The sequence below is a fragment of the Balaenoptera borealis genome (genome assembly GCF_965194805.1).
Source record: "Balaenoptera borealis genome assembly, chromosome: 15".
NCBI classification, from domain to species: Eukaryota; Metazoa; Chordata; class Mammalia; order Artiodactyla; family Balaenopteridae; genus Balaenoptera; species Balaenoptera borealis.
Window position 1 is genome coordinate 70,989,753 of NC_138871.1, and position 22,124 is coordinate 71,011,876.

General features: G+C 42.5%; 1 protein-coding gene and 1 long non-coding RNA gene across 3 annotated transcripts in view; one reads left to right on the forward strand and one right to left on the reverse strand.

Annotated features, from left to right (window-relative positions):
• Positions 1–22,124, reverse strand: part of DPYSL5 (dihydropyrimidinase like 5) — an 89,384-nt gene that overhangs the window by 59,720 nt on the left and 7,540 nt on the right. The window lies entirely within an intron of this gene.
• LOC309611967 lies at positions 1,159–20,527 on the forward strand. Its single transcript, XR_014234866.1, has 2 exons — positions 1,159–15,965; positions 16,286–20,527. It is a non-coding gene; the product is annotated as an uncharacterized lncRNA (long non-coding RNA).

Sequence of the window (22,124 nt, forward strand, 5' to 3'; positions counted from 1 at the left end):
TTCACCTGGCCCAAAACCAACTGCACTGTCCCCATAACCCACCCAGAAATCCAGGACTTTTCCTGGATTCCTCTCCAACCCAGGCCAGTATCAGTGTCCAGGAGGGCTGGCATGCACCTGGGAGTTTTGTGCAAAAAGTTTTGAGGGATTCTGGAAGTAGAAGTCAACCGTGGGAAGAGGAACTGTGGGAGGTAAAAGGGCAGGTCCTCCGTCTCTCATCTGGGGCTCTCCAAGGACTGGTGGGGACCTGGAGGCCAGGGACCTGGACGCGAAGAACGGCTGGTCAGGCCAAGGGGTAGCTAGCTCAGTGAGGGCAGAGGCTAGAGAGGCTGTGGCCGATGTTACACCCACCCTGAGACACACTGTATCCTTCATCTGCTAGCAACACACTGTTTCTGCATCTAACTGGCCAGCCAGGAAGCCTCTACCATCCCAGGGGCCCTGTTTCCTTTAACCCAGGGGCTGGGCAGGGTCAAGGCTATGGGTGGCAGGTGAGGGCTGGCCCAGGGTGTTTGTAACTGGGGACCATCTGTACAAGACCATGAAGCATCTGCATCTGGAATACCGCCACCACCTTTGCTACCACATGGTACAGAAGGTAGAATTAGACCAGGTAGGACAGGGAAGGGCAAGACTACCGGTGAGAGCCGAGCACCAGGGCAGCCTCTTCAGGCAGTAACAGGAAAGGGGATGACCGCAGTCTGTCAATGTGACGGATGTGAATGTGGTGACCAAGGAAGGGCTTGCCCCTGAGAAAGTGTAAAATACCAGCTTAGGACCGGGGAGCTGCTACAAGTAAAGTCCAAGAGGTGGGCCTGGCTTCCGGGAAAGTGTCTATAAATCCAATGGGGGTGAGTCCTTAACAGGCTAAGATCAAGTAAGTGGTTTTAATCCCATGGGTTCATCTGGCCTGGCCCAGCAGGGCTCGGCTTACAGCACCGTCAGTGCTCAAGAGAGCAAAAAGCGAAATTCCAAAGGATTAGCTGTGAGAGAGTGGTAAGAAATGGAGCCGCAGGCCACTTGTTCGACAAGATTAGCTATGAGAGAACTTGGGTAGTTGTTAGAAGGCAAAGTTGGGCGTGCATGTGAGTGTGTGTGTTGCTGACCCGGAACAGGCTTCTCCGCGCGCTGACACACGTGTGTGTCTGTGTGGGCATCCCCAGTTTCTGGCATTTGGGCAGCAACGTAGCTCCTTTCAGGTGCCCACTGACTCACTGAGGTCAGGAGGCTCATTTGAGACCCGGAGAGGCTGAGCACCAGCAAACACCAGTAAGTGTGAGTTAAATCCCCCTTCCGTGAGCCCAGCTGCCCAGGGCCCTGGAAGAAGGGCAGAGGAAGGTGTGCACACACTGGAGGCAAGGCTTCCTGACTCCTGACTGAGGCTTTAGCCAGAGAACACCTGGCCTTTCGTGACAAGTAGCGTCACCACCACCACCACCAGAACCCTCCCGGTTCTGGCCGACCCTCTGGCAGATTCCTCAGCCCTGCTGTGCTTTCCATGCTCTCGCCAGCTGTCTCCAGGCCCCAGAAATAATTCCATCAACTCCCTTGGAAGGACGGCAGCTGCAGCTCAAGGGTCTCCAGCGGCCCACAGAGTGGCTGCTTCCTAGAACGCCAGCCAAATGGCAGAGAGGGCCAGCGCCACGGCCAGAAAAGGGGGAAGTGCTCTTCTCACTGAGACATACATTCTCAGGCAGGGGTTGGGGAAAGTCACAAGCAGGGGAAAGGAATGAGTTTTCCCAACTATAAAAGCATCACAAACCTGGGCTACGTGATAAAGTCTAGATTTGGGATAGAAACAGAGCAGGAAAATAAAACTACTCTTTTAAACTGAAAATGAGTGTGAATTAACTACAGCCATATACAATGTCTTGAAAACAATAATTGAAGGAAAGAAGCAAGACACAAAAAGTAAGGTATGATTCCATTCATATAACATTCAAAAACAGGTAAAAGTGAATTATAGGCACATAGTGGTAGAACTATGAAGAAAAGGCCAAGGAAAACGTTCTCAGGAAAGTCAGGTTGGTGGTTCTCTCTGGGGGAGAGGGGGCTGTGTTTGGGGAGGGCCACAAGCTTCTTGAGAGCTGCAAATACTCGAGTCTTTTACCTGGGTGGGGGTTAAAATAATTTAAATTATTCTTTAAACTGTCCATATATTTTCTGTGCTCTTCTGGATGTATCCCATAAAACATTTCACAATTAAAAAAAAAAAAAGGACAGAACTGCATGCCAGTATACAAAAATGGTATGTCAAGTACTATTACAACCATGTGAAAATATGCATTCAAAAAATAGACCAGATGAAAATAAACAACAACATTTGTTATGGGATTGTAGGTGATTTCCCCTTCTGATTTTTCAAATTTTCTATATATTAATTTTATAATGAAAAGTAAATATGGTCATTTAAAATGACATAAATACTTCTATATTGTTTGAAAAAAATTGACATAAGGTGAAAGACGTTCTCTCTTCTTTTCAGTAGGTCTTGCCATCACCCTGCCACCTTCTGGAAGATTTCCTAAAAGGACTGGGCTTTGAAACAAACCAATCTCCTTCCTTATATCGACTCTTAAGTAGATTTCAGAAGGACACAAACTTTTTTTCTCTGTGATATGACTCCTTTAAAGAGGTACCAGATAATTCAACTTGGGCTTAAAATGTGCTTCCAGGCCTCTCTCCCAAATGCAGTGCTTTTACCTGCCATTGACTTAACACCACTAGTTCTTCCGCTCAATCAGTGACCCACTTCCTGTGCCTGCTTCTGCCAGCTGCCTTCTCATGGACCGGACTCACCTCCATCACTGAGGCAGATGGGTATTTTTACCTCAGTCCAGAATTCCTGGAGCCTGAGAAGCAAACCTCATCAGTGCCCATGGACAGACATGACTAATGGAACCCAACTTTGCGGAGATGGGCAGCAAGGCGGGTGAGCCACGGTGAGCTTATCAACTCCCTCCTAGAGACAAACTCACATGGGTGAGACAGCCGGGCACTTGCGGGAAGCACCTGGAGTGGCAGGCCAAGTGGGCACGCTTAGGAGGCTTAAAGAAAGGACTAGGGATGAAAATGACCAACTTCCCCTTGACTGGGGCAGTGATGCCATTAGCTTGATTGTGTCCGTATTTCAGAGACCTGTTTAAGGGAGCAGCGATTGAGAGTGAGTGGGACACAAAGGAAGTAAAGGGGGATATGAGGAGGAGACGGAGTGGGCGACGGGGTAGGGCCATGCCACAAGCACCGAACTTGGCTTTGTCCCTCTAGCCGTATGACTGTGGGCACATCCTTAACAGCTCCAAGCCCATCTTCACAGCTGTAAAGTGGCCATTGGCACCATCCATCCACATCACTGCTATTAAGCTCTTTTTGCGTCACACACAATTTCATATAAATCTTACAACAACCCTGTGAGGTCATTAAACATTATCATCCCCATTTTATGGCCAAGGAAACTGTGGGTTGGAATTCATACTTACTAGACTGGAGCTCCTAGAGAGAAAAGGTTATACCTTATTTTATCCTTCCCAGGGTTGGCATGCAGAGTGGACTCATTAAATGCCAGTTGAAGGAAAGCCAGAGGATTGATGATATGAAACAGCGGTGGGAAAGCATTTTATGAGTACGAAGTGTTAGCCACAGTAATGGGCTGTTAGCAATGGCAGGAAGGCATCTCAAAAGAGAGTTCTGTGCCAGTTGTGAGGGTGTTTGGTGCAAGCCTGGGGCAGAGGAACAAAGCAGGCATTCTGTGGGATGAAAAAAAGACAAGAGGCAGAAGTAAGCAAAGATGGGCTGGGAATGGCAAGCCGACTAACGGCCTTGGAGCAGAGAGGTTAGGCTGGGATGAGGAAGCGGCTTGGAGAGCCAGGGTGTGCAGAGCAAGAGGCTCAGGCTTCTGAATGAGATCCGCAGGGCCTGGGAAGCCCTGGAGCATTCAGAGCAGGATGCTGAGTATGGTCAGGGGATACAACCATGATTCGGGGGCTGGTCTTCCTGCTTGTTTACCTGGCACAGGTTGAATGGAGGCTGGGAGAGCAGTGACTGCTGTGATCCCGGCATGAGGATGCAGTAGGTTAATTACGTAGTGCTCACAGAATAGAAAAGGAAGGAGCAGAGCTTGGAAAGGACTGAATGCTGGGAGGGTCTCTGGAGGAAAAGGAAAACAGACTGGGGACGACAGTAAGAATGGCAGCATGGGCAAACAGAGCGAGCAGAGAGCTGTGGACAGATGGAGACCAGCTGTCAGGGCACGCCTGTGCTTTGTGGAAACGCAATAATAAACGCTGATTTCAGCTTCTCTCTCTAGGAATCCCTTAGGTCAGTCAGAAGATGGCAACTGACCCAATCACCCAAGGTAAGCAGGTGGCGGAGGCCAGACTGTTAACATTTACTGAGTGCTACTATGTTAGGGGCTGTGAAGGCTCATAACACATGGCATTTCATTGAAACAACCTCACAATTGCCCTTGGAGGTGATAGGCTATCTCCACTCGACAGATGATGACGAGGTGATGACTAGCCAACATGACACAGCTTCACGGAAAGGAATAGGAGTAGGGGTAATTCTAAACACCAAATAATACCAGAAGCAAAAGGTCTGGACGGTGCTAATAGGCTAACATTTTTATTTACTTGTTTGTTGAACATTTAGGAGACACTTCAAACAAAACACTCTACTCAAGCACTGTTCATTCTACCCACTAAATCTGTTTCTTAAACTCTTTTCTCCAAACCCACTACCTCAGTCCAGGTCCTTGTCAGCTACCTGGATGAGGACATCACTATTACCTGGATACTTCTAATTGGTCTCCCAGCCTCCACACTCTTAGCTCATTGAGCTTGCTAAGATGCAAATCAGATCACAGGGGCAGGCTTAGCACCTGCTAAATGGTACTGTACCAAGTGCCAGATGCTGCACGCCCCCACCCCCCAGCCCTGGAGCTCACAAGTTTGTAGTGGAAAGAAATGCATAAACAAAAATTTCAATATGAGTTAAGAGAATAGCTGTGTCAGTCCCAGGAGGGGCAGGAAGCACTTAACATTTACTGGGATAAGGGACTGCTTCGCAGAGGAAGTGCCCTTGAGGTGAGTCTTGATAGTTGCTTAGGAGTTCACCAGACAGTGGGGGAGAAGACAAGCATGGGCATTGCAAACAGAAGCAGAGCGGTGCTTTTGGGATGGCTGATATATTTGATTTATGAGGATGGAGAATAGGCAGAGCCCAGATCATCCAAGGCCTGGTGGGCTAGGCCAAGAGTGTGGGCTAGACGCTAAGTGCATCAGGAAGGCTTGCTGATATGGCAAACAAGGAAGTGACATCATTAGATTTACATTTTACATAAAAAATAAAAGTATAAAGTACTAGAAGGAAACATAGATATTTTTATAAATTTTGGATGGGTTACGATTTTCTTAGCATAATCTAAAGCCAGAAACTATAAAACATAAGATTGATGTAGATATGACTAAAATAACAATGAAAAACTGTGATGCAGCAAAAGATACCACAAACTACTTTTAACAAAGACAAATAAAAACTGGTTATGACATGTTTGCACCATATAACTAACCCTAACTAAGGATACCTGTAATACGTAAGAGCGCTTATAAATCTTAAAAGAAAGACAAACACTCCAGTACAAAAAATAGGCAAAGGATATGAATAGGTAACCCACAGGGGTGGGGGGAATATAGACAGCTAAGAAGCAAATGAAATAATGTGCATCTTTATGAATAATCAAAGATATGTGGATGAAAACAATGAAATTACATTTTTCACTTATCATAATGGCATAGATAAAAGAGAACAAAGCCCAGAGCAAGTGAGAAAAGCATGTACTCACTCTCAGACACCATTCGTAGTTCAAATTGGTACAATCTCATCAGAAGTAAATCTGTATGAAATCTGTCTGTATGAAAACTTAAAATGTGCATTCCACATCTAAAAACTTCTTCTAAGAAAATAGTTGGACCATTGCACAAAAATGTATTATGTGGGTATTTTGCTGCATTGCTGTTTATAATAGCAAATATTTTGAGAACAAGCTGAAGGTCTATCAATCTGAGGACTGTTTAAATATATAATGGCATATTCACACAATAGAAGGCTATGCAGCCATTGAAAAGGATTGTTTAGATCTCTGAGTACTGACAAAGGAGGCTGTCTATGATTCAGCGCTAAGTTAAGAAAAGCAGGTTACAGAACAGGACCTGTGGTGTGTGTATCTACTTGTGTATTTACATATAAGTGAGATTTCATATATATATATGAATATTAAATCTCATTTATATGTAAATCTCATTTATAAATATTCATCTATATACATAAACTCACACATAAATGAGCTTTCTGCCTAAAACACTATTAACTGCAGTTGTCCCAGAGAAAGGGAATTGCAGCAGGACTCAATCTCTCGGTACTATTTGATTACATAAATATTTTTATAACAAACTAGCTGTGGAATTGATGGTAGCCCTGGTCAAGCAAGCAGCAGCACTGGAATACACTCTGAGGAAGTCTGTGCCAGCGCAGGCAATCCACTAGCGAGTCAACATCTCTTGTACATTTATTCAACTACGATTCATCAGTACATCTCATGGCCTATGGGATCGCTCTGCTCTGATGTCTCACTGGCCCTTCAAACTCATCACATCTAAAACTAAGCTCATCATACTCTTTCTGCACCTGGCTCCTCTTCCAGTGTCCCCTATCTCAGTGAAAGACACCCCACCTCCCACTCTGGGACCAAGCCAGCACCAGGGGCATCATCTTCAATGAAGAGAGCAAATGGGGGCCACCTCCACAGGCAATAGTGAATGGCCCCCTTCCTCCACTCTGTTCATCGGGGCCCCAGACAAGACAGAGTCTTTTCAAATGGCTGCAAAATAGGAGCTGAACACCCTCTCTAACCCGGCCCATCTGGCTGCTGCCTTCCTTGAATGAACAGTTGGGAGAGAGGGTGCAATGGATTGTTTGGGGTCCAAAAGCTTTTCCTGGTGGTTGAGTCTGAAAAAGTAAAGATACCTTCATTCACTTAAACAAAAAGAGCTAATGAGCCTTTCCTTCAGCCCTTGCTGGGCTGTGGAGCACCTGCTGTGTAGCTGCCAACAAAAGGGATGAATAAGTCTACATCTCTTGAAAGCAAGTAAATGGGAGTAATGGGAAGTCTGGTTGTCTGCCCATCTAATTCACCCTGAATGCCAGCATTTCCTCTTTTTCTTGTTCATCTGCTCATACTAGAAAAGGGGAGGGGTTGGAACTGATGACAGACTCCCAATTACCTTTATAAACACAATTTATTTCCCTTTCCTTCCCAGAAGGGCTGGCCAGATTCCCTAGGTTCCCAGTCCCTGGCAGCCTCCTCTCCAGCCCCAGCCCAGGCCAAGGACCAATCCCTGAAGACAAGTCTAAAGACTAGAGTCCAACATGCTAAGACACCCAGTTAGGACACCTGGCTCTGGACAAGCCCTGAATGTGCGCTCTACCTCTTCTGCTGTAGAGGGTCAGACCCCAGATTCCACATCAGGTACCAGATGCCTTGCGCCCAAGCCTTGCTTGGTAAAGGGTCCACTATCTCATGCCTGGTAGGCTGGCATGCTCTTCCTTCTTGTTGCTTATTGCCTTTTCTGGGAGTCGAGTCCTGCCCATCTGTGTCTGAGGCCCCTCCACCTGTTGGCACACTCTTCTGACACCAACTGCTTCCTCTCACCACCTGTGCCCACACTTCCGTCACTGTGCTCTACCTGCTGTTTTCTGACACATGCCTGGGTTCCTACCAGCTGTGATCTCCACCGTCATGGGTATGCTGCGCAGTGGAATGAAGGTGCTCCAGTATCTGTGGCTAGTTGCCCCCTCACCCCACCCCCACCCATTCCAGTTCTAGTCCTTCCCAACTGGCCTGCTTCTGTTGAGGGTCACCAAGTGATCCACAGAATGAGGCAGCTTACATGATTAAAACATTTATCTCATTTACAATAGCACCAAAAACATGATGAATTTGACAAAAGGTGTGCAAAACTTGTACAACGAAAACTACACAACGTTGTTAACAGAAACTAGAGAAGAACTAAGTAAATGAAATATTTACTTTTTTGTTTGTGGATTGGAAGACTCAACATTGTTCAGATGACAGTTCTCCCCAATTTGATTTAGAGATTCAGCACAACCTCAATCAAAATCCTAATAGACCTTTTTATGGATATTGATAAGCTGATTCTAAAGTTATATAAAAATGTGTACAACCTAGAATAGGCAAACTAATTTTGAAAAAGAACAAAACTGGAAGACTTACATTACCTGATTTCAAGACTTACTACAAAGCTACAGTAATCAAGACAGTGTGGTACTGGTTTAAGAATAGACAAATATATGGATAGTGCAGAATGGAGGGTCCAGAAATAGGCCTACATATATGTATGGTCAATTGATTTTTGACAAAGGTACCAAAGTAATTCAATGGAGGGAAAGGTAGTCTTTTCAACAAATGATGCTAAGCAAATGTACTTCCATGTGGGGAAAAAATGAATTCAAAATGGATAATAGACCTAATCATAAATACTAAACTATAAACCTCTAAAAGAAAACATAGGAGAAAGTCTTTAGGATCTTGGGTTAGGACAAAAAAAAAGCATGAACCCTAAAAGATAAAATTGATAAATGGAACTTAATCAAACTTTAAAACTTTTGCTCTTCAAAAGATACTGTTAAGAAAATGAAAAGTCATAGACTGGGACAAACTATTTGCAAAACATATACCTGCAAAGGACGTAACCAGAACATGAAGAGAATTTCTTTACTCAATAAGAAGACAAACAATACAATAAAAAATGAGCAAAAGACTTGAAAAGACACTTCACAAAAAAGATACAAATGGCAAATAAGCTCATGAAAAGATGTCAACTTCATTGATTACCAGGGAAACGCAAATTAAAACCATAATGAAATAGCACTGCCCATTAGAATGGCTAAACTTAAAAAGACCAGTAATATCAAGGTTAGAATGGATGTGGAATAACTGGAACTCTTGTGCATTACTGGTAGGAATGTAAAATGGTGCAACCATTTTTGAAAATCTTTTGGCAATTTCTCATAAAGTTAGACATACACTTACCATACTACTCAGTAGTCCCACTCTATAGATATTTGCCAGAGAGATATAAAGATATGTGCACACAAAAACTTATCCTTGTAATAACTTTTTTCATAATGACCCCAAACTGGAAACAACCCTAGCGTCTACCAGCAAGTGAATGGATAAACAAATTGTGAGTACAGTACTAATTCCAAATAAACAAGGGAATAATACTCATTAATAAAAAGGAACTAACTCCCAGAGAATGGAAAGAAGATTTGCAAATGAGATATCTGACAAGGGACTTATATCTAGAATATATAAAGAATTTCTACAACTCTGTAATAAAAAGACATAACCCAATTTAAAAATGGGCAAAGGATCTTAATCGACATTCCTCCAAATAATATGTATGAATGACCAATAAACACACGAAAAAATGCTCATTTAGCAATCCGTAGGGTGCAAATCAAAACCACAATGGGATACCATTTCACACCCACTAGGATGGTTATAATAAAAAAGACAGATAATAACAAGTGTTGGCAAGGATGTGGAGAGAAACTGGAACCTTCATGTATTGCAGTAGAAATGTAAAATGATACACCTGCTTTAGAAAACAGTCTGGCAATTCCTCAAAAAGTTATAGAATCACTGTATGTCCCAGAAGTTCCACTCTTAAGAATACTGTATACTCAAAAGAAATGAAAACATATGTCCACACAAAAACTTATACAAAAATGTTCATAGCAGCATTATTTATAATAGCCAAAAAGTTGAAACAATCCAAACCTCCATCAACTGGTGAAAGATAAACAAATGTGTCAAATCCATGCAATGGAATATTATTCAGCAATAAAAAGAGAAGAGGTATTGAGTCACACACACTACAACATGGGTGAACCTTGAAAACATCATGCTAAGTGAAAGAAGCCAGTCATGCTGGAGTACATATTGAACCCATTTCTAACTTATGGGCTGCACAAAACCAGGCAATGAGGCTGGATATGAGCCGTGGGGTACCATTTGCTTGCCGAATCTATAGCTAGAGTAGGGTTTCTTAGTCTTGGCATGACTGAAATTTTGGGTTGGTTAATTCTTTGTTGCAGGGACTATCCTGTGCGTTGCAGCATATTTAGCAGTATTCTTGGCCTCGACCCACTGACGCCAGTAGCACCTGCACAGTTGTGACAACAAAAATGTCTCCAGACATTGCCATATTGGCGCCTAAGGGGCAAACTCTCCCCTGGTAGAGAAACAATGATCTACAGTGATAGCAGATCACTGACTGGGGAGGGAGGAGGAAAGGGGATTGAACAGAAGGAGGCACAAGGGAACTTTGGGTGGTAATAAAAATATTCCATATTTCAATTGTGGTAGTGATTACTCAGGTATATAAATATGTCAAAACTCTTAAATGAACACTGAAAATGGTTATGTCTATTTTATGTAAATTACACCTCAGCAAAGTTGACTTAAAAGCAACAAAAACACATTAAAAAGAGGACTGCTAAAGGGAACTCAGAAAAAGAAGAGATATAATTTAGTAGGAATTATAGTTAATGCCAAGCTTCCTGGCAGTTAGAGCAAAGGGGGGAATGGTTTGGGAGGGAAGGGGAAAACTCTTCTTATTATTGGATAAATGGGAGGTTCCAATTCACCCAAAGGAAAGGCATTTTGAATCCCAAATAATTCCCTGCTCTCCTCTACCTAAACGAACTTTCAAAAGAAGGTCTTAGAATGTTTTCGAGAAAGCAGGTCTGCTCTCTATGTAGATAATTCTAGAAGGAATTTATTAGATTACTCTTTAAGGAAAATAAGAAACAGATATATTTTTTGCAGAAGGAGCAGAAATATTTCCCCAGTGGTCATTTTTAATATAGAGCAAACATCAATAAAAGGCTGAGGAAATATCATTAAATTTTAACTCAGCAATGACATTTCTGTGGAGGTTAAAGTGATATGGCCCAATTATAAATTTACATCTGGTGCTCTAACCTAGAGTAAAAAGCGAATACAAATGTATCTTGTACACCCTTAAACTGGTAATGGTAAGGAAGGTGTCTAAATATTGCTCCTCTAGTTAGGCCACCCCAACCCCAGCCATCGCCTATGCCAAGTTCATGCTCCCCACCTCCTCTCCCCTCAGCCTAGTGTTCCGAAATTGAGGAACACTACAGGTGATTCCAGAAGGTACGTGTCCCTCCCTCCCCCATCGGAAAGTAGAGCATTCCTATGAAAACTTTCTAAGCACAGTGGCCTAAAGCAAAGAAGCAATTACCTTAGGACACATCTTGCTAATGGATGCACAAAATAAATTGGATAAAGCGCAGATGCTCACAGACACAGTTCAAAGCTATGGCAGCCTGATGCTGAGATGCCGAGTGTAGTTCCCGGGGAAGGAGCTTGGCGGCGCCACTCCTATCTTGAGGAGCGCGTTGCCTCTATAAAGGGTCTCAGCAAAACAAAAGCTGAACACTGTTTTCGCTTTTTGCCTTTGTTCCTAAAAGCAGAAATCCTCTTTCTGTCGGTTAGCGAAAACAGGTACTCATGTAGGTCTTTCGTAAAACCGAAGCAGCCATAAAATGAGCTTTTGAAGCGGGAGACACTTGTACACGTCCCCGGACATAAGTGACCTTGAATCATGAGTGAGGAGGCGGTTTCCTTTTCAGTTCTCTTTTTCTACTTCTGATTACATCATAGAACACCTCTCAGGTGGTGGGTGTGTCTCGTCTAATACTTAGCACTTGCTAATTTCTCTTTTTTAACGAAAGAGCAAAGTCTAGTTTGTTATTGGAATTTAATAACATCGGTTGGCTTTCATTCTATTTATTTTTCTAGTTATTTATTTATGGCAAATATTTCCATTTACAGTATTGATATAATGTTTCTTTTTTTAAAAAGTCAAGCTTATTTAAAGAAAAATATTAAGCATCTATCTCGTAGATGATATTGTAATAAGAAAAACGGAAAGAAGGTATATAAAAATGACTCAGTTGAAGAGACAATACTCTCGACCAGGGGTCTCCAAACTTTTCCTGTAAAAGGCCTTTGGACCAATTTGGGTTCTGTCACATATTCTGTTTTGTTTTAAGTAATCCCTTAAAACTGTAACCACCACTCTAAGCTGGTGGTGGTTTGCCCACCCAGGGTCTAAGAGCTGTGCTGTCCAATGAGGTAGCCACTAGCCACGTGTGGTTACTGAGCACCTGAAACGTGGCACTTGAAACTGAGGAACTGAAATTTTCATTGTATTTATTTTTAAGTGGCTAAGGCACTATGCAGTGCAGCCAATGATTAAGGAAACATATAACTATTTCATACCAGCCTTAAAAGAAATGGCAATGGAAAGGTAACTCCCTCTCAACCTTCTTTTGACTTTCCCTGCCTCTGCAGTTCATCAATAGTTGTCAATAAATTACATTTTGATGGCAATTCATAGTCATTACAATCAGGAATAAAGCAGGGATGCCTTCTCTGACTACGATTATTAAATGATGTTTGCAATTTGCTTAAAAATGCAATAAGAAAATTAAATCCTCAAGATAAAATGGAAAAAAAGAGATAAATTGTACTATGATTGTATACCTAGAAAACCTATGAAAATTGGTAAGACAACAGATTATAAGATAAATAAAATCAAAATAATTTTCTCCTATGCTAGCAGTCAGCCAGCTTGAAATAGAAACAGGAAAAGATATTGTGTTCACAATAGTGAAGAACACTGGAAAACACTTAAGCATAAAGAAATAAAACACTAAGAATAGTCCAGAAAAGGCAAATCTAAATATAAAGTATTTTCTCTATTTGGATCTATTTTGTTTAGAGGCTGCCCAAGGTTGGGGGTGGGATTGGGAGTAAATGCACATGGGCTTGAGTTTTCTTTTGGGGGTGATAGAAATTTTCTAAAAGTAAATTGCATGATGGTGGCACAACCCTTTAAATATACTAATAATCAGTGAACTGTACACTTAAAGTGGGTGAATTTTATTGTATATAAGTTATATCTCAATACAACTTCACACAGAAAGAGACCAAAAACAAAAAACTAAGACAGGCACAGACTCCTATAGAACTTCTCAAAGTACATAAAATAGGATCTAAACACAATGAAACAAATATATTCACAGACAGGAAAAGCTAATATCATAAAATGTCAATTATCCCAAAATTAATAGATAAATGTCATGAAATTCCTATTAGAATTCCCAAAGGGTTTATTTTGAAACGGATAATAATGGAATTGAGAAGAGTCAAGAAAATTATGGAAAGGAATACTGTGGGGTAGGTAAAGGACTTCCTTAGAAATAATAAAAGATACTATATGAAATTACTGTAATTAAATCTGTACGGTATCAGCATATGATTAGACAGAGAAGTGGAAAAGAGTAAGGCGATTGGTAGCAGATTTCAATTAAATCCAACAGAAGAGATATTTCAGTTCAGCAGGGGGAAAAATGATTTACTTAATAATAGATGGTGCTGGCATCACTGGCTATTTGTCTGGAAGAAAATTAAGCTGGCTCCCTACCTTACAGCATATACCCAAATCTGTAATCCATCTGGAATTTATTTACATGTAAAACATAAAACAATTAAAAATATTAGAAGAAAGCCCAGGAAAATACATGTATAACCTAGAAGCAGGGGAGACCTTTTACGTCTATCTAGAAACCCAGAAGCCATAAAAGAAAAGTCACATTTCTGACCTTATAAAAATTTTTAAATGTAATATTACAGAAGATGATCTCATTTGATATAAAAATATCATAGAAATAAAGTCAATAATCAATAAATAGCCTGAGAAAACATGTGCAGTGCATATGACAGCTATGAACGCTTACAAATTGATAAGAAAAATACAACCAAGAGAAAGATGGGCACAGGATATGGATAAGTGATATGTAGAAGAGCAAATCTAAATGACCCACAATATATAGAAGGATGTTCAACCTCGCCAGTAATCAAGGAGATGCAAATAAAAGTCATAATGAGGTGCCACTTCATATCCATCAGAAATGGCAAAAATTCCAGAGTGATACCTGATGTTGGCAGGACTTGGGGGAGGAGGGGTGGGGGTTGGGAGAGGTTGCGGAGGCGTTGCTGATGGAAATGTAAATTATTACACACTTTTGGGAAAACACTCTGAAAGCCTCTGTTAAAATTTTAAAAAGATCTCTGACTCAGCAACTCCACTCGTAGGGCTCCATCCATCGAAATAAAAGCACGAGAACATAAGGAGACATGTACAGAGAGTCTACTGCAGCACTGCTGGTAGGGCAAAAAACCCAGAAAACTGGAAACAAATTGAATGCCCATCAATGGGGAATGGCTGAAAACCTGTGGTACTATCCAAAGGAAAACTGTTTCTCTATTCACAACACTTCTGACACTAACCACCGGAAGTTAGTGCAGACTCTGGAAGCTAAGGCTCAGTCCCACAAGATTGTCCCCAGCTGCAGATGCCAGTTGTCACCTGTACTTCTGACCATCCAACTATAAATCTGGGGTTCCCACAATGCCCTCTTCGAGTTTGCTAATTCGCTAGAACAGCTCACAAACCTCAGAGAAACACTTTACTTACTATTACTGGATACAACTCAGGAACAGCCAGATGGGAGACATGCACAGGGCAAGGTATGGGGAAGGGACTTGGAGCTTCCATACCCTCTCTGGTGCACCACCCTCCCTGCACCTTGATGTGTTCACCAATGTGGAAGCTCTCTAAACTCCTTTGGGTTTTATGAAGGTTCCATTACACAGGCATGAGTGATTAAATCACTGGGCCTTGGTGATTAACCCAATCTCCAGCTCCTTTTCTCTCCTTGGAGGTGGGGTGAGGGGTGAGGGGTGGGGCTGAAAGTTCCAAACCTCCATCATCTAGTTGGTTCCCTTGACAACCAGCTCCATCCTCAGAGTCACCTTATTAGCATAAACTCAGGGAAGGTGGAAAGGGGCTTATTATGAATAACAAGACACTCCTCTCACACCAATCACTCAGAAAATTAAGAGTTTTACGAGCTCTGTGCCAGGAATTGGGAATGACGACCAAATATATATTTCTTTACTTTATATCAAAACAAAAAAGGGTAGATTGTGGACTAGGGTGCAGATATTGCATTTAAAAAAAAAAAACTTTTGGCCGCGCATGTGGGATCTTAGTTCCCTGACCAGGGATCGAACCTGAGTCCCCTGCACTGGAAGCGTGGAGTATTAACCACTGGTCCACCAGGGAAGTTCCTGCATTATTTTTTTAAGATTAAAAAAATGAAGCTTCAACAGTCACAAAAGTGGCTTCCCTGATGGCGCAGTGGTTAAAAACCTGCCTGCCAATGCAGGAGACACGGGTTCGAGCCCTGGTCCAGGAGGATCCCACATGCCGCGGATCAACTAAGCCCGTACACCACAACTACTGAGCCTGCGCTCTAGAGCCTGTGAGCCACAACTACTGATGCCTGTGTGCCTAGAGCCTGTGCTCCGCAACGAGAAGCCCGAGCACCGCAACGAAGAGTAGCCCCCGCTCGCCGCAACAAGAGAAAGCCCGCGCACAGCAAGGAAGACCCATCGCAGCCAATAAATAAATAAATAAATAAATAAATAAATAAATAAAATTAAAAAACAAAACAAAACAAAAAACAGTCACAAAAGGCCACATTTGATTCCATTTATATGAAATGTCCAGAATAGGCAAAGCTATAGAAATAGAAGGTATATTTAGTGGTTGCCAGGAGCTGGGGTTGGGGAGGGGAATGGGAAGTGATTTAGGGGTAAAGGGTTTCTTTTTGGATGATGGAAATGTTCAAAAATTAGAGAATGGTGAAATCACTGAATCGTACACATTACATGGGTGAACTTTATGGTATTTACATTGCATCTCAATAATGTTGTTAAAAAGGCTTCAGGGTTTCCCTGGTGGCGCAGTGGTTGAGAATCTGCCTGCCAATGCAGGGGACACAGGTTCGAGCCCTGGTTTGGGAAGATCCCACATGCCACGGAGCAACTAGGCCCGTGAGCCACAATTACTGAGCCTGCGCGTCTGGAGCCTGTGCTCCGCAACAACAGAGGTCGCAATAGTGAGAGGCCTGCGCACCGCGATGAAGAGTGGTCCCCACTTGCCACAACTAGAGAAAGCCCTCGCACAGAAATGAAGACCCAACACAGCCATAAATAAATAAAAAATAAATAAATAAATAAAAATTAAAAAAAAAAAAAAAGGCTTCAAAGCTATTTCAAACTTGCATCAGGTGCTTCAGGCTAAGCCTGCAGGGCCAGCTTTAAGAAGCAGTAATAGGAAAGAATGGACACTTCAGCCTGACTCATAAGTCGAGAAACAGGTTCCCAGGAGGGCAACTGGGGTACAGCTCTGGCAGGCAGTGTCAAGACTGTCCCCATGGTTCCTGGTGAGCAGCTGAAACTGAACCAGCATAAACAGGGGTGGGGATGCCAAAAGCCTAGAACCGCTGCTGGAGGTTGGTCCGTAGCCCATGTCAGAGCTGTGGTAAATGGCGTGAAGGAGTACGTGGCTGGACACACCAGAGCACCGAGGGGTGGGCTGGGCCGAGGGTAATGCAGGTAGCTGGCTCCGTGTGAAACTGAAGGGACATTCAGTGACAGTGGGGAGGGGCTGGGCTCCCCAGATGGCTTCAGAGGAAGACGATTATGGAGTTGGGTGGTGGGGAAGGGGATCACCTCCTCTCTCTCTGTGGAGAGCCCCTCGGAGTGGATGTGCCAGATGTTCCAGGGTATGGTCCAAAAAAGGGACTAAAATGGGAGAATGCCCTCAACAAGTACCCTTTCCACCACCAAAACCAAACACAACAAAAACAATGGAGGACAGGCTGAAACAACTTCTGGAATAGGTTACATACATTGAAAAGGGCCACAAAATGGAGTGTTGACCACCTCCATGACTGCTTTCTAGTACATTCCTAGGCAGAGCTCTATCCCAGTCTCCCCTCCCCACCAACTTGGGCAAAACGCCCTCCCCCACTCTGCTGGACCTCCACCACAGGGGCCAGAAGTGCCCACTATCCTGATGAATTCCCTCAGCCCTATCAGGGTCAGAGCACAGCTGCTCTCCACCTCTATCCCCCAGAAGCCAGGAGTCGGGGCACGGGGGGAGGGCGAGCAAAGACTCAGAAAGAGAATGATAAACAAATGAAGCAGTGGGTTCATGGGGTAAAACGGGTGAAGAAAACATGGACTAGAAACAGTGACGCGGGAGAGCTGTGAATTAGTTTTCTATGCTGTTTAACAAATTACCACAAACTTAGTGGCTTAAAACAACGCATATTCATTACCTCCCTTTCTGTGGGCCAGGAGGCCTAAGTTCTCTGCTTTAGAGCCTCACAGGCTGCAATCAAGGTGTTGGACAGGCTGTGTTCTCATCTGGAGGTCTGACTGGGAAGAACCCACTTCCAAGCTCGCTCAGGTTGTTGACAGAATTCATTCCTTATGGTCATAGGCTTCTAGCTAGAGGCCACCCAGCCTCTAGAGGCCACCCAATCTCCTGCCAAGTGGGCTTTCCCAGCACAGCCACTTGCTCATCAAACTGCGCGTCTAGAGCAAGTTTGCTAGCAAGACGACGGGGTCTTACATCACATGACAGTCATGGGAATGACATCCCCATCATCTTTGTCGTCTTCTATTGGTTAAAACAAGTCACAGGAAGAGATCACACAAAGGTATGAACCCAGGAGTTTGTCTTCACAGCCCTTACAGAGAAAACATGCCCAAAAGTAACCAGAATGCAAAACAGAATGGAACCAACACTCTACATGAGGGAACTAATTCTCCAGGAGGATCCAGAGGTCTCTTAACCTGTCATTGGAGACCAAAGAGGGCAATTATCAGAAACTGCCTGCACTGATACAGCTCACTGGAAGTTAAATTGCCCCGGAGGTTCCTCCTCTGTGAAATGGTTAAATGTTGTCTAAGGTTTTTTTAGCCCCAATATCCTATGTTGACCCCTGGCCCACTGTAGGTGTTCAGTAAGCACCTGTTCTATGAAGGAAGGGATGAAGGAATGAGCACATGCACACAGCGCTGTGGGAGGTTCATGATGCCTCATTAGTGCTTCTCATCTTCTGCATCCTAAGATTTAAATCAAATTTCCCTGAATAGAAATAAATAAGAGGGAAAATATCAGAAATGCTATTTGCGAATCAGCAGTAGTACGTCATCCTCACTTCCTGGCCCCAAAGCCTTTCTTTTTTGAATGGGCTACACATTCTGTCTCTTCAGTAGGCTTGAAAGCCCTACTCTGCAGGCTTATTTAGGGGTCCTCCATCTGGGGGTCCATATGAGAACATAAGCCCTGAGCATGAGGCCCAGAATTCTACCCTTCTCCAGTTTACTCGAGTCTCTAAGAGGTGAGCCAGAACCAGGGCTGCCAAGTTATTGTTATTGTTTAAACAGGTAAAATATACACGTGATAAACATTTAAAACTATAGAAATAGTGAAATGTTCCCCAGTCCCCTTCTCCAGAGACAAGCACCATCATGGATTTTCTTGTGTTTCTTTCCAAGGACAGTCTCTGCATATTTAAGCGTATATGTATATATTTTACATCACATAAATGGCAAATATGCATTAAATATTGGTCTGCCTGCTTTCCTTTCTATTCACTGATATATACTGGATGTTGTTCTTTATCAGATCAGAAATTATCTGCCTTATTTTTTTCAAATGGCTACATAATATTTCTTTGTAAGGATGGATCATAATATATTTAACTAGCTCACCAATGCTGAGAATTTAGGTTGGGTCTAATTTTTTTGCTAGTACAAATAATGCTGCAATAATATCCCTTCCTATTTTTTGTCGTGCACATATACTTGTACATCTTTAGGATAAATTCCCAGAAGTGGTACTGCTCGGTTAAAGGGTGTGTGCAGTTTTCGTTTTGATAGATGGTGCCAAACTGCAAGTCTGCTGGTTTGAGCTGGGAAGGAATTGTGACAGTCTCAGCAGCAACATAGCACGGCTGTCACAGATCAGAGCTGCCGATAGAATCTAGTCTCCATCTCCTCACTGTACAGAGGAGGGACCTGAACCACTGTGACTGAACTTCTCAGGTGCTCTCTATTCCCTCTGCACCAGCTATCCTATTGTCCAGCCTATTCATTTGACAATCATGTACTTTGACAATACTGTTCTATACCTTCATGTAGCTCAAAGCACCTAACTTTAGCACCTAGAGAATACCATTAGCTCCACTTACTGAGTGCTTACGACATACCCACCAGGCTCCCTGCGTGTTTTCCCTTGAGTCCTCCTTATAAACCTATGAGAAAGATATTAACAACCCTTTAAATCACAAGGAAACCGAGGCTTGGGAAGATTAGGTGACTTTTTCCAAGGTCTCTCACGTCTAGAAAGTAGCAGAGTCAGGATTCAAACCCCATCTCTCTCCCATGTGCAAGCTGCTTCCTGGAAATTGCACTGTTCCTTGCAGGCACTCAGGAAATATGTGAGAGGAGGTTTGAGCCCATCTCACATAACAGCTCAGTGCAACTTAAGTCCAGTTACTGGATGGTTAGTAAACCTCTCTCACTTGCTAGGCTGCTCCAACAGTCATTTCTGGTCCTGGTTATTTGCATTCTACTGGCAGATACTTAGAATTTAACTAAGTATTGGATGCTTCTCATAACTGTTTCATCTCTTTGCAACTTTCATTTTTTTCACTATGGCCAACTTTTGGTGCTATCTGCTATTGAGACAACACAATTTTATAGAATTTATTGGTAGAATTGGCTTAGCTTGGAGTCCTTTGTGCTCCAAATTATTATTACATGTCCTGTTTGTAAAATGATTGATTATCTCAGACAATTTTATTCCTACATTTACACAAGTTCTTTGATAAACAACCTGCCAGCTAAGACTGATTGGAAGGCATCTCTGATCAGGGAACTTTGTGACACGTATTATGCATTTCAAGGAATTAACACATATTTATGCATTTCTCCTTATGTGAAAACTATCAGGTATTATGAGTAAAACTGCATCCCTCACACCAAAAGCTTTTCTTAAGGGAATCTCAATTTTTAAAAACATATTATCAGCTGGGTAATGAAATCATGTATGTGATTTTCACAAAGATGTAAACACTACCTAAAATTTTAAAAATCAGGGACTTCCTTGGTGGCGCAGTGGTTGGGAATCCACCTGCCAATGCCGGGGACACAGGTTCAAGCCCTGATCCGGGAAGATCCCACATGCCGCGGAGCAACTAAGCCCGTGCACCACAACTACTGAGCCTGCGCTCTAGAGCCCACGTGCCACAACTACTGAAGCCCACGTGCCTAGAGCCCGTGCTCCGCAACAAGAGAAGCCACTGCCTTGAGAAGCTCGCGCACCAGAGCCAAGAGTAGCCCCTGCTCTCGACAACTAGGGAAAGCCCTCGTACAGCAGCAAAGACCCAACGCAGCCATAAATAAATAAATAAATTTATTAAAGAATAAAAATCGAACATAATCTAAATGTTCATCAATAAGTAAATGTTTAAATATAGTACATTCTAATGAAATGATAGGCAGTCAATTAAAAGTTTACATTTCTAAATTAGGTAGAGACACAGAAAAGTTTTTTTCTAATGTCAGATGGCAGAACAAAATACAAAATAGTATCCGTGTTGTGGTTACAACTCTGTAAAAATTACATTGTATATATGGACAAGGATTTGATGAAACGCAAACATTACACTAGCTGTATTAGCAAAATGGTCTATAAGTGGTTTTATAATTGATTAAATATTGGACTATACATTTTAAAGTACAAAATTAAATCCTATATTAAAAGAGATATGAAATATCTAAGTGCTTAAGGGACTCAGAGTTCAAGCAGTAAATCTAGGTTTTAAAGCAGTGATAAATCTGATCTCACTCACTTGCTTATATGAGGACCAATACCAAACATGAAAGGCCACATGACAGGAAAATATTCTTTCTCAGGCACAACTTGGGCTGTGAATGGGTCTTATAAGCAAAAACCAGCCAAGTTAGGAATTCATGACTGCCTTGTTATGCTCTTTTGGTGGCAAAGGTTTCATTAGCATCATCCTATAATTGTACCTAAATCGCTGCTCTTGATCTATACTGGCCAAGTTTATCACTGCCATCTCTCCTGGGCCAACAATGAAGACCAGCTATGGAGAGGAGATGGGTTTGCCTATATCCACAATCTGGATAGAGGCTACTGCTCATATCTTTGTGCCTCATCTTTATTGTTTTTCAGTAGTTGCAGGGGTTTTTCCATTATAATCACGTTGTAATGGGAACTATACTCAATATTTTATAATAACCTATAAGGGGAAAGAATCTGGTTTTGTTTTTTTGGGGGGGCGGGCACCGTACCACATGGTATGTGGGATCTTAGTTCCCTGACCAGGGATGGAACCCGCGCCCCCTGCAGTGGAAGCGCAGAGTCTCAACCACTGGACCACCAGGGATGTCCCAGGAAAAGAATCTGAAAAAAGAATGTGTGTCTGTGTGTATGTGTGTGTGTGTGTGTGTGTGTGTGTGTGTGTGTGTGTGTGTATATGAATCAGTTTGCTGTACACCTGAAACTAACACAACATTGTAAATCAACTATACTTCAATTACAAAAAGAGAGAAAAAAAAGAAAATAAATAAATAAATAAGATTAACACCCCCCATAACATGTGCGTTTTAAGTCTTTTTAGAAAAACCCACAAAAAATGAGATATATGCTATACTTCTAATTCCCAAATAAGAAATATGAACTTTGCAATTACAAACTGACATTTCTGAGGCGTTTTTTAAGCCACAGAAATCACACAATTCAAAACTGCTATCTGACCCAATACAAGAAATCCAAAATAGTTAACCAAATAAATATCACTTGTTAATCTTGTTCAAGGCTGACAGGACATCTCTGGAATGATCTTTGGACCCATGTTGCAATTATAATCTGATTCTCAGCTTTTCCTTAAGAAACAGGAGTAAGGAAATTGCTGTAGCAAGACCAAGGCTGAAGCACATCCTTGGTTTTTAGTTTAGAAATGTTCACTTCAGCTACTGTAGAGTCAGACAC